The following is a 12,689-nucleotide window of genomic DNA, read 5'->3' on the forward strand; positions in this document are numbered from 1 at the left end:
ACATGAGACAGGGTGAGCTCCCATCTGTCAGCTGTAGCTTGCAGGCACATGAAAGAAGCCTCCCAGCTAACATATCCCTGTGTCCCCTGGGCAACGTTTCTGTAGACTCCAAATTCTCTCACACCAAAAGTGACTTGTAGTATGTTCTCAAGTCACTTCAGGCACGATAAAAAAAGCCTCCTAGATATCATGCCAAGCTACCAAAACAGCATCAGTCCAAGTTCTTTGGACACATTGAGGGTTGAGCTACATATTTTACTGCAGTTGCTTGCATTTATTAGCTCAATAACCATGTTGTCTTCTAGAAAAAGGGTTTTCTGCAATGGAAAGTGATGTTAAAGCTTTTTCCCTGTCACCTTTTTCCTAGACCTTTTCCTCTGTCATCACTCAGGTTTATATTCATACTAGCTTTGCCCGGCCACGCGTTGCTGTGGCTTATGGGAATCCTTTGTTGGCCAGGTGGAATAGCAGTGAATAGCCTTGCAGTCTCAAAGCCTGGCCGTTTTCTGGAGTAGCTGGAGCTGTTTGTTGTATGAACGTAGAGGCATTGGTGAGGGGTTGTGCTGCCAAGTTTAGTGTTTCTGGGATGTCTAGTTGTTTTGTCCTAGGCCGAAATTTCATTACCCTTTTATATATATAGATGTAGGAAGTCATCACAGGTCTAGAACCATTAGTAGTGCCAGAAATGCTAGGCTGAAAGGAAAGGAGGAAATGCAGAACATCCACCTTCCAAAAAATCAAAATCTTTCTGCAATAGAGGAGCCAAGCTTCTTAGTCTTTGTACATTTTACATCAAATAGTCTCATGGAGGTAAAATAATTTTGGATTTGTGTGCCTTTGGTTTGACAAGAAAATTTTGTAAATGTATTTGTGAAAAGTAAGAGCTAACTCAGTTTTAAACTCTTCTCTTATTTGCATTTAGAAAATGTCAATGATACATTCTCAGGGACAGTAGCATGTTATTTTCTATCCGTTGTATATTGGATGAGTTATATTACCGTAGCTCTGATCTATACAAAGCTGACTCCTAGTGGTAAGTTTAAGATGTTACAATTTATTTGTTTCTTTGACCAGGTCAGTTTTTGATACTTTCTTTAATGCAGTGGTCCTCAGCCTATGGGTACCCAGATGTTTTGGGCTTCAACTCTCAGAAATACTCACAGGTGGTAAACTGGCTGGGATTTCTGAAAGTTGTAGGCCAAAACACCTGGGGACCCACAGGTTGAGAACCACTGCTTTAATGTCTGTGCTGTACAAAATTATAGCCTTGATCCTGGTTTTAGAGAAATGTGTTATCACTCTTCAAACTATTAAACTTTTGTTTTTAAAGTAACTAATAATACATTTTATTTAGGGCCGGTTATGGCACTCTGTTTAAAATGTAGAATGAATTTTGTTTCACCTTCAACTTAATGTATATGGACTGGAGAAAAGGTTGATACATACAACAACAAATTATTAGAAGAAACTTGACATTATTTCTTGAAACATTAAGAAACTATAACTGGAGCAACAAACATGAAAAAACCTTTAGAGTCTAGCCATTCAGATATATAATTCAGTGCTTTTAGTTTAAGTGCATACACAATTTAATGCCCTTAATGCATTATCGTAATAACTGGAGTATCGTAGTTTTTATTAGCTTTATTATTATTCAAATGCATAATCATTTTAATTTTCTTTATCCAGAACATTTTTTGATATATTTAGACTCAATATCATGTGCCAGTTAGGATAAATGAGGAGAAAAGGAGAAGCTCAGAGAACACAAAAACAAATCTTCATTTTTGAATAGACGTGGTTTTAGGTTATACCAGTCTGTTACTATGGCTATGTCGTCTCTTGGCTCTGAATGAAGAAGCAATAGCCTGAAAATACATTGAAAAAACTCCTGTTTGTCTTGACAGTCTGAGAGTTTCAAGATATTCTTGAAGCACCATCTGTTTGGTCCCATCTGTTTCTTCACATCCCATAACTTGTCCTGTGACAAATAATTAGAATGATCATGCTATAAATTTACTGTGTAGATTCTCATGACCAAACATGTAAAAAAAGGAAGGAAGAAGATGTGACCATTAATGTAACCCCGTCTTCATATTTGATTATAGTATTATGATTTTGACCCAGAACATTCCCATATATCTAGTAATACTAGAATTTCCACCCGTCCTGTAAACCCTTTGCCCTCCACTTGTTGGACTACAGCTTCCATCATTTCTCCCAATTGACCAAGCAGGCTGGAGTTCCTGAGAGGTGTTGTCCAAAACATCTGGAAAGTCAAAGGCAGGGGTCCTCAAACTTTTAAAGCAGTGGGCCTGTCCACAATCCTTCAGACTGTTGAGGGGCCAAATTGTCATTTGAAAAAGAAATACGAACAAATCCCTATGTACACTGCACATGTCTTATTTGTAGTGCAAAACAACAACAATGAAAGAACAATAAAATATTTAAAAATGAAAACAATTTTAACCAACATCAGGATTTCAAGTGTGGCTTCTGGCCAATGAGATAGTCAAGTTAATTAGGATTGTTGTTGTTGTATGCCTTCAAATCATTTCAGACTTTGGGTGAGCCTAAGTCTAAAATTATTTATTTATTCATTTACTACATTTATTTTCTACATTTATATCCTGCCCTTCTCACCCCAAAGAGGACTCAGAGCAGCTGTATGTACATACAATATATTATATTACAGTAGAGTCTCACTTATCCAAGCTTCGCTTATCCAAGCTTTTGGATTATCCAAGCCATTTTTGTAGTCAATGTTTTCAATATATCATGATATTTTGGTGTTAAATTTGTAAATACAGTAATTACAACATAACATTACTGCGCATTGAACTACTTTTTCTGTCAAATTTGTTGTAGAACATAATTTGTAAAATCATAACCTAATTTGATGTTTAATAGGCTTTTCCTTAATCCCTCCTTATTATCCAAGATATTCCCTTATCCAAGCTTCTGCCGGCCCATTTAGCTTGGATAAGTGAGGCTATACTGTATTAGCATAGCACAATATTCGCATTATATATTACTATATTGAACTATACCACTATACTGTAATATTATATGTAATATATAACATGTAATTAATATTATTATATGGTATTATTATTAGTATTACATTGTATAACATGATAATATTATCAATATCATATGTATCTATATATATAAAAGAGTGATGGCATCAGGGCAGCGGACAAAGCAACAAAAGTACAGGCCCCCCAACCTCGAAATTTGACAACACAACCCATCACACATGCCTCAGGGTTGATACAACAAAAAGAAAAGAAAAATAAAGTCCTAATTAGAGGGAGAGCAATAATTGTTTTTATCCAATTGCTGCCAGTTTAGAGGGCTAATCTCTGCCCACTTCGTTGCCTAGCAACCAAGGGACAGCCAGGTTTCAGTTAGGGGACAGGCAAATTTAGGCCTCACTGAGGCTTCTTCCACAGATTATCTAATTTGCACTGGATTATATGGCAGTGTAGACTCAAGGCCCTTCCACACAGCTATATAACCCATTTATAATCTTATATTATCTGCTTTGCACTGGATTATCTTGACTCCACACTGCCATATAATCCACTTCAGTGTGCATTTTATACAGCTGTGAAGAAGGAGCCTCATATAATCCAATTCTAAGCAGATAATATAAGATTATCAATATACAGTATCTCACTTATCCAACATAAACAGGCCAGCAGGATAAGTAAATATATTGGATAATAAGAAGGGATTCAGGAAAAGCTGATTAAACATCAAATTAGGTAATCATTATACAAATTAAGCACCAAAACATCATATTATACAACAAATTTGACATAAAAGGTAGTTCCACGCGCAGTAATGCTATGTAGTAATTACAGTAGAGTCTCACTTATCCAACACTCGCTTATCCAACGTTCTGGATTATCCAACGCATTTTTGTAGTCAATGTTTTCAATATATTGTGATATTTTGGTGCTAAATTAATAAATACAGTAATTACTACATAGCATTACTGCGTATTGAACTACTTTTTCTGCCAAATTTGTTGTCTAACATGATGTTTTGGTGTTTCATTTGTAAAATCATAACCTAATTTGATATTTAATAGGCTTTTCCTTAACGTCTCCTTATTATCCAACATATTTGCTTATCCAACATTTTGCCAGCCCACTTATGTTGGATAAGTAAGACTTTACTGTACTGTATTTACAAATTTACCAGTAAAATATCACAATGAATTTAAAACACTGACTACAAAAACATTGATTATGAAAAGGCAGACTGCGTTGGATAATCCAGAACATTGTATAAGCGAATGTTGGATAAGTGAGATTCTACTTTGATATGAAATAATTTCTAGGATAGAATAATGCAGAACAATATAATCTCTAAAACCAGGACAGTAATAAAGAAATAAAGAAAGTAAATAAAGCAAGGAAATTGGAAAATCCACAAAGGAAACAATCAGGGCCAGCTAACACCTCCCAAGAAAGGATTCTTCCAGAAAGGAAGCTGAGAAGGCAGTGAAGCACTATGTATTACCAAAGTCATTATTATTACTATCATTACTATTATTATTATTATTATTATTATTATTATTGTGTTGCGGTCAACCGTGAAAATGAATACAATCTGGCTCCAAGTATTCAAAAACACTAAAATCAGAATATATAAAAATTAATGTGGTATAATAAAACAGAACAATACAATCTCTAAAATCAGAACACTAAATAAAGAACAACACTGAAAATAGGGGAATTCCACACAGAAAACAATCAGGGCCAGCTAACACCTCCCAACAAAGTATTCCCATCATCAAAGTCTGGCAAATCCTCTGTTTTCTCAGGGCCACAGACAGCAGAAGCACATAAAATATCGCAAACAACACCACTCTGAAAACAAGGCAATTCCAGACAGGAAAGAATCAGGGCCAGCTAACACCTCCCAACCAAAAAATCACTCAGGGAGGAAACAGCTAGGCTTTAAATCTGCAAGGCCATTACATCCTAATCATTTTTCCTAATTGCAGCATTCATACTTGCCTCCAACAGACAAAAAAAACCAAACAAAAAACAATCAGAAATATTGTATATTCACAACCTTTAGGAAATAATATCCCCTGATGGCACAGCATGTTAAAGCGCTGAGCTGCTGAACTTCTGGACCGAAAGGCCGCAGGTTTGAATTGGGGGAGTGGAGAGAGCCCCCACTGTTAGCCCCAGCTTCTGCCAACCCAGAAGTTCAAAAACATGTAAATGTGAGTGCATCAATAGGTACTGCTCCGGCGGGAAGGTAACGCCGCTCCATGCAGTCATCCCACATGACCTTGGAAGAGTCTACAGACAACGCCGGCTTTTCAGCTTAGAAATGGAGATGAGCACCAACCCTCAGAATCAGACATGACTGGACTTAACGTCAGGGGAAAACGTTTACCCTTTACCTTAACTACCACCAATTCCTCAATACTTTATTTCCCAGACCACCATTCTTCGCCACAGCAACGCGTGGCCGGGCACAGCTAGTATATAATATATTATATTATTAAAACTGATATAAAAATATTATATTATAAATGAGGGCGGGGGCCAGGTAAATGACTTTGGAGGGCGGCATCCGGCCCCCGGGCCTTAGTTTGGGGACCCCTGGTCAAAGGCTTCCCTATCTCTGGCCTGTTGGTAATGATGATGTCCTTTGAAATGAGAAAGCTTGCCACTGTGCTAATGCCTTTTAGCTCTTTTTAGTGCTGCATATTGCCTGGTAAAAGATCAGCATGGTATCAATACCTCAAAGTACTGCAAAAATAAGGGAACTACATCTAGTGCATTTCCCCTTCAATCAAAATTTACTTCATTAAATGTTTATTTTCCACATATCCGACTCTGGGGGGTAGTGCTCATCTCCGTTTCTAAGCCGAAGAGCTGGTGTCATCCGTAGACACCTCCAAAGTCATGTGGCTGGCATGACTGCATGGTGTGCCGTTAGTTTATGTCATATAAAGCAGGACCACATTCAGATTTGAAAGATCAGTGCTACTGAGTCACATGAAATAAATGAAAAATTAGTTCAGAACATTTTCCTATTTAGCTTAGTTGTTCCAGAATGTACCACCTTTTTAGCAAATATAGTTTATGAACTGCGCAAATTACAGTCAGTCTTCCATATCCACAGATTGAAAATAACCCCCCTCCCCTGAAAAATCCAAAAAACAAATCTCAATTTTGCCATTTTATATAAGGGATATAATTTGAAACCTGAGGAGCCATGGTGGTGCAAAGGGTTAAACCCTTGTGTCAGCTGGACTGTTGACCTGATGGTTGCAGGTTCGAATCCACAAGATGGGGCGAGCTCCCGTCTGTCAGCTCTAGCTTGCAGGGACATGAGAAGCCTTCCAGCAGGATGGTAACACATCTGGGCATCCCCTGAGTAACATCTCTGTAGATGGCCAATTCTCTAACAGCAGAAGCAACTTGCAGTTTGTACTCAAGTCACTTCTGTCACGATACAAAAAATTGAAATCTTACCTGACCTTCTTCGTTTGACACTGTTTTGGGTAAAGTTCAGCAGTTCAAAGCCGTTTCAAATATGTACTCATGTTATGCACATGATTATACCAAGTAGCTTGCATAATTTATATTCAAGAAAGCAAACCTATTTGGCTCTTGCCCTCAGGAAACATGGAATAATAACACTCCTCATATCTTACGCTAGAGAGAGAAAATCCATCTGAAAGAGAGCCCAATTGGTGTGTTTACATATGTTATGTAAAAGTAAGCAATAGGTATGATACTGTAAGTCCATATGATCCCTAGACAATTGTAAACACAGTTCCATATAAGATTGTGCAAATACTAATCATTATTTCTTGATAATAGTTGCAATTACATTTATACTTATCTTGGTAGTGAAGCCAGGAATCAGCAGTCTTTTCCTCCTAGGGCTCTGTCTCCAAGAATTAAGATGGGATGATGCCTAAAACATAGATGGGTTGCTGAAGACAAAGACAAATAACATACAGTTTCCTGTGCATTGTTTCTGCTTTTAAAACTGGGGTCCTGGCTAGTCACATAGCAGTTGGCTATTTTATTGGTAGTGTGTCTAGATGTTTTCAAGATACCCCTTCTTGTTGACTCCAAGACAATTTGTGAGTGCTGTATTCTTTCCACCCCTATTATTGAGTCACAATAATGTTTACTTAGCTCATTGCTGTGGCTTCACTATGGATCCTTTAACATGGCTATGACTATCTGGGGCATGTGGTTTTATATATGAAAGCATTTGGTTCAATTCTATGGAATTGTAAGAGTTTCACTAATCTTCCAAAGAGTGATAATGTCTCACCAAACTACAAATCCCAGGATTTCAGCCATGATAGTTAAAGTCGTGTCAGATTGCATTAATTCTACAGTGTAGATGCACCCTGAATAGATCTGACACTATAGAGAAACTCATATCAAAACTCTTGTTGACTCTAGTAAAGCTGGTGAAGTTAAGTCCATATTGAGTGGAAAATATATTGAATGAGGATTGTGTGCTCTTTTGTTCATGTTTTTTATGACAGCCTTTAGTTAATTACATTATAGAAATGAGTTATTCATAAATAACTCTTAGCACAGTGAATGTCTTAACTTTTACTCAGCTGAAGATGGTAAGTTCTTTCGGCAACAAAAAGTAATGCTGCTTGTGCTCTATAAAGTGATACTTTCATAATTAAGTTCTTTTCCCCTTCTTCCCCTTCTTTTCTTCCATGTTGTTTTCCTGATGGCTACTTGCCATTGCATTCTTCTTTTTAAAAAAGGACAAAAATCACACCTAGGAAATGCTTTATACTCCCTTTCTAACAATGAGAAATGATCTTTCCAAGAACTTTTTTTTAATCTCAAAGCATTTAAGCACCCTATATCTGTGATAGCTGGGGAAGTAAAATGAATAATTTGGATAAATCCGACTTCACATTCCAACTTTACTTACTACAATTCAACAGTTAATCCAGTGGGCCACTCTAGGTGGGAATGAGTAATTGGATTTAGGCCATACATTTGAAAACGTTGACAAATGCATCTTGTTGCCATCAGTAGACTGGTGAATGTGGACTGCTCTCTCGCAAACCTATGTTGTGATACTTGAATTAGAAAGAAGAATGACCTCCCAAGGCCCTTTTCATCAGTATTTGGAAACCTTCCAGAGCCAAATAAATCAAAATTCACAAAAGAACATTACTGTTAGTGGCCAAATAAAATGCATAAAATGCATCATGCAAACTTTCGAAGCTCCACCAACTTTCTCATCATCTATACAAGAGAAAGAAAATGGAAAGAAATGACAGTGTTGAAGTCACAAACCTACATTTTGTATGATTCCTAAGGGCACCAAGTGTTGCAGTTGGGATAGGACAGGACCGGGAAGAAGTTCCATCATGCCAACATTGCAGCAACCCTAGAGTTCTCAGAAATTCTTTAGGAGGCAGGGGAATCAAATACAAAATACTGGTAATCAGAAGGAACCAAACCGTTGGGTATAATTAATGTCACAAGGGTTGAGTCTTAATCATTCATTTCCCTTGTGCCGTTGGCTTTCATTACTTTATAAGACTACTAGTGTATAGTGTAGCCCAGGGTTGCATTTTCTTTGTTACTCTTTCTTTTTTTCCTCTCAGGGGGTGGGGGGTGGGGACAGAGAATATGTATGTGTTTTGAATATTTGGCACAAGCTAGCCTGAAATAAATTTAGGATATTTGCTTAGTGGAAAGCTTGAGTAAACTAGGTTACTGCTTATATGGGTTATGCTATGCAAGTGCACCTGTGTGAAATAGTTGATATTGTTTGCATTGGACAGTTGGAGAGCAGGTAATGGGATCCTAAGACTAGAACTAAGAAAATTGTTCATTCCACAGTTTCCCTCTTTATAGATTAAGCTAGCAGCATACAAATAATTTTACCATTTGAATGCAGTTCTCCCCTCCCAGTGCTGCAGAGTTTTTATTTTGGTTTGGTATCTGTTATTTTCTGAATAAATAAAAGCAAACTGTTGCCTGATTTTAACTGAGAATACTTGGGACAGGCTGGTTTTTCAGTGGCCATTATAGTCATTTCTGATATATAGGGACTTTAAATCAGAAATAGATAAAACTGTTACATTTATCTGCTGTGAGCACTGCTGGTAATATCAAAATGCTGTGGGCATCAATAATTGAAGCATGTTTTCTTTTTGCTGGAGATTTCAGATTGGAGCAGCTCAATGTGGGGGCGGATTTGATTATCTCATATTATATTTTACACATTTCCTTTGTAGGCAGTCTGTCTTTGTTGTTCATAAACCATCTTTGCAAGTATTCATTATTAAAATCAAAACATTCAGTGGCATTCTTGCACCATACCGTGATGTTAAACATAGTCTAAATTGAGGTTCGTATTCATGCAACCCTCCAGTGTTTTGGGAGTCAATGTCCCAGCAACGTATCCTTATCAGCATATCCAGGAACACTGAGAAATGTAATCCAACAACACCTGAAGAGCCACATGATTCCCATCCTAGTCTGCATAAAAATCGCATGTTTCAATAAAGACCAGAAATGGGAAGAATTGGACTATTGATATGGTTTGATGCTTATGACATGCAGCTAGAAAATACAGCTGAGGATACTGGAGACAGTGCATTGGACTGTGGCCTTAAATCAAATGCCAGTTCATATCAGAATGGGATCCATAGAACGACCTTGAGCAAGTCTTCCTCGGTCTCAATAAAGTGATAGGAAAATTATAGCAACCTATGTCCGTGGTTGTCATGGGGATGAGTTGAGTTGAAATAGCAACCGTTAAGCAGCTGGAAAATCAAACAATGAGGAATGATACAGCTTCTGTTTTGAAAGTGATTATTGAGCAGTGTAGATACCTTAAACTTTTTATTGTGCTTCATTTTAAGCTTTTTCTAAGCAGCTCCTGCAACTTTTATTACCCTAATATTGAAGTGTATTTTGATTCTGGTACTTCTCATACATTTGTGCAAGTGAATTTCGCTCACTCCTATATGATAAACCTGAATTCTCCATTATGTATTGGATAAACCATATAAACTGTGTGCCTTATTGCAGCGGTTCCCAAACCTTTTTGCTCATGAAACTCTTGAGTAGCTATTTCTCTAACTCTGTCCTTCAACATTGGGAGCATTGAGAACTCATAAAGTTCTTCCTTCTTTCATCTACTCCTATTGCTTGGGTGTTTTTCATTTACAATAAAGGGATTCAGATTTCATTTCTAAAGCAGAGGTACCATATATACTCGAAGATAAGCCAAGTTTTTCAACCCCTTTTTGAGCTGAAATCCTCCCTCGGCAGCAGAATCTGGAGGCTATTGCTTACAATATAATATATATTTCTCTCTCTTCTTACCCTCCCTTATCAGTGTGTTTTCTTTTCCAAAGCCTCCCTTGCTCTTAACCAAGGGAATGTTTTGAAAAGGAAAAGGAGAGGGAGAGAAACCCTTGCAAGACAGGAAAAAGAAAATATATATCCATTAATCTTGTAAAAGCAATTTCCCCTGAAATATTTGTTAATCCCAGTTACATTCAGTTTGGATCCATGGGTCTCAATTATAATATTAAGAACAGCAGTTATTCTGGCAGTCTAAGCTGAGTTTGGAAGAGCAGTGCCTCCCAAATACATCTGATGTGGATCAATGGGTCTTAATAATAATAATAATAATAATAATAATAATAATAATAATAATAATAATAACAACAACAACAGGTCTGGGGAAGACCCAAACCTTTTAAAAGTTAGTGGGCTAAAAGGGGTCAAAATGCCCTTCATAGAGGGGCGATTTTCACCCCTCTAGCCCAAAAACTAAGGGGGGGGGTGAGAGCCTCGGAAGCCCTCCCATTGTAGCCAATGGTCTGAACATTTTCGTTTTCTTCGTAAGCCAGACAAAAAATTGTGTTGTATAGGTGGTCCATTTTCTTTAGCGGGACACAAATACAAAAATGAGACCATATGAGTCTACACAAAACAAACAGTAATTCTGTACGAATGCACACCTCTAATAAACAGATATATAGGGCTTCCAAATATTGCAGGAGGGAAATGCACATATGTAGAGAAAGTATATGCAAACATTTCAGGGAGAAATGCATATGTAAAATTAGTGTATTAGCTCTGCATTGTTTATATAGGCACCTAATGTTTGCCTGTTACTATGTTGGAAGCCAGCCTGAGTCCCCATGGAGATAGGACGGAATACAAATGAAGTATTATTATTAAGTTATTGTTGATACCATATTGTTTTTGTTGACCCTACTTTTCCACTAACAGAGCTAGCTTACTGTTTTTATCTGAAATACGATAAATATTAAAAAAATTAACCTACTGATGACTCAATTAATGTAATTTTATTATCTATTTTTATTTTGAAATTCATAGTAGCTGCTGCATTTCTCACCCTCGGCTTATACTCGAGTCAATAAGTTTTCCCAGTTTTTTGTGGTAAAATTAGGTGTCTCAGCTTATATTTGGGTCGACTTATACTCGAGTCTATACGGTACATTGAATTTCAATAAGATCTTCAATTTCTAGCACTGACTTTTTTAAAAAAAATTGTACATTTTTTTTTCATGGAACTCCTATGATGTTTATGTGGAATCCTAGAGTTCTACGGAATGCATTTTGGGAACCACTGCCTTATTAGCTCTGTAGATACTCCTCAATTCCATTTTTGATTTAGGCCTAAGAGTCAGTGAGATAAATGCTATGTTAAATTTGCTCAATATTGTTTGTGAACAAATACTTCAGTTTCAAGTTCAGATGTGAGTTCCAGACATTAGGAGTGGGAAATACTTAAGATAAATATGGAAAAAGAATCTTTTCAGCAGTTGGGGAAGTTGGAAGCCGAAGAGTGGAGAACTGTTGAGAAATGACATGAATATGTTAAAGTGCTATGAAATGTTTACCATTTTGAAGTCAAAATGAGAAAATTATGGAAATATATAAGTAAGATAAAAACAAACAAAAATGAAAGGGTCTTGATGACTTATATATTAAATTACTTTCAGTACTAATTCAGTAGATGTTTTCAGTAAGCACATGACCAATAGTTATGGTGGTGTCATGCCTGAAAATGGGATAGCCTATCTTGGCAAATGTTTAAATTGATATCTTAATGTCTAGAAGTCATTCATGGCACTTTCACAATAAAAAGAGCTGAATGAAGAAAATGGGGAGGTGGGAGGGCTAAGAGGGAGGATTTGAATGTACGTCAAACTGCACTGAAATGTGTATGTGTATTTTTAAGTCTTAGGCACTGGAATTAGAGTGTAGGAGTGTTGCATTTATGATCATAATAGTATTGGTCAATTTTTCTCCCAAATAAATTTACATGAGCTTTTAAATTAGAGCCCCTGATGACGCAGCAGATTAAACCGTTGAGCTGCTGAACTTGCTGACCAAAAGGTTGGTGGTTCGAATCCAGGGAATGGAGTGAGCTCCCGTTGTTAGCCCCAGCTTCTGCCAACTTAGCAGTTCAAAAACATGCAAATGTGAGTAGATCAATAGGTACCACTCCGGCGGCAAGGTAACGGCACTCCATGCAGTCATGCCGGCCACATGACCTTGGAGGTGTCTACGGACAATGCTGGTTCTTTGGCTTAGAAATGAAGATGAGCCGCAACCCCCAGAGTCAGACATGAGTAGACTTAATGTCAGGGGAAAACC

At 37.2% G+C, this 12,689-nt stretch overlaps 1 protein-coding gene across 8 annotated transcripts in view; it reads left to right on the top strand.

The window, feature by feature from the left end:
- Window positions 1-12,689, top strand: part of hivep1 (HIVEP zinc finger 1) — a 132,153-nt gene that overhangs the window by 74,659 nt on the left and 44,805 nt on the right. The gene's annotated exons all lie outside the window — the stretch shown is intronic.

The sequence above is a fragment of the Anolis carolinensis genome, chromosome 4 (genome assembly GCF_035594765.1).
Source record: "Anolis carolinensis isolate JA03-04 chromosome 4, rAnoCar3.1.pri, whole genome shotgun sequence".
In the NCBI taxonomy this organism is placed as follows: Eukaryota; Metazoa; Chordata; class Lepidosauria; order Squamata; family Dactyloidae; genus Anolis; species Anolis carolinensis.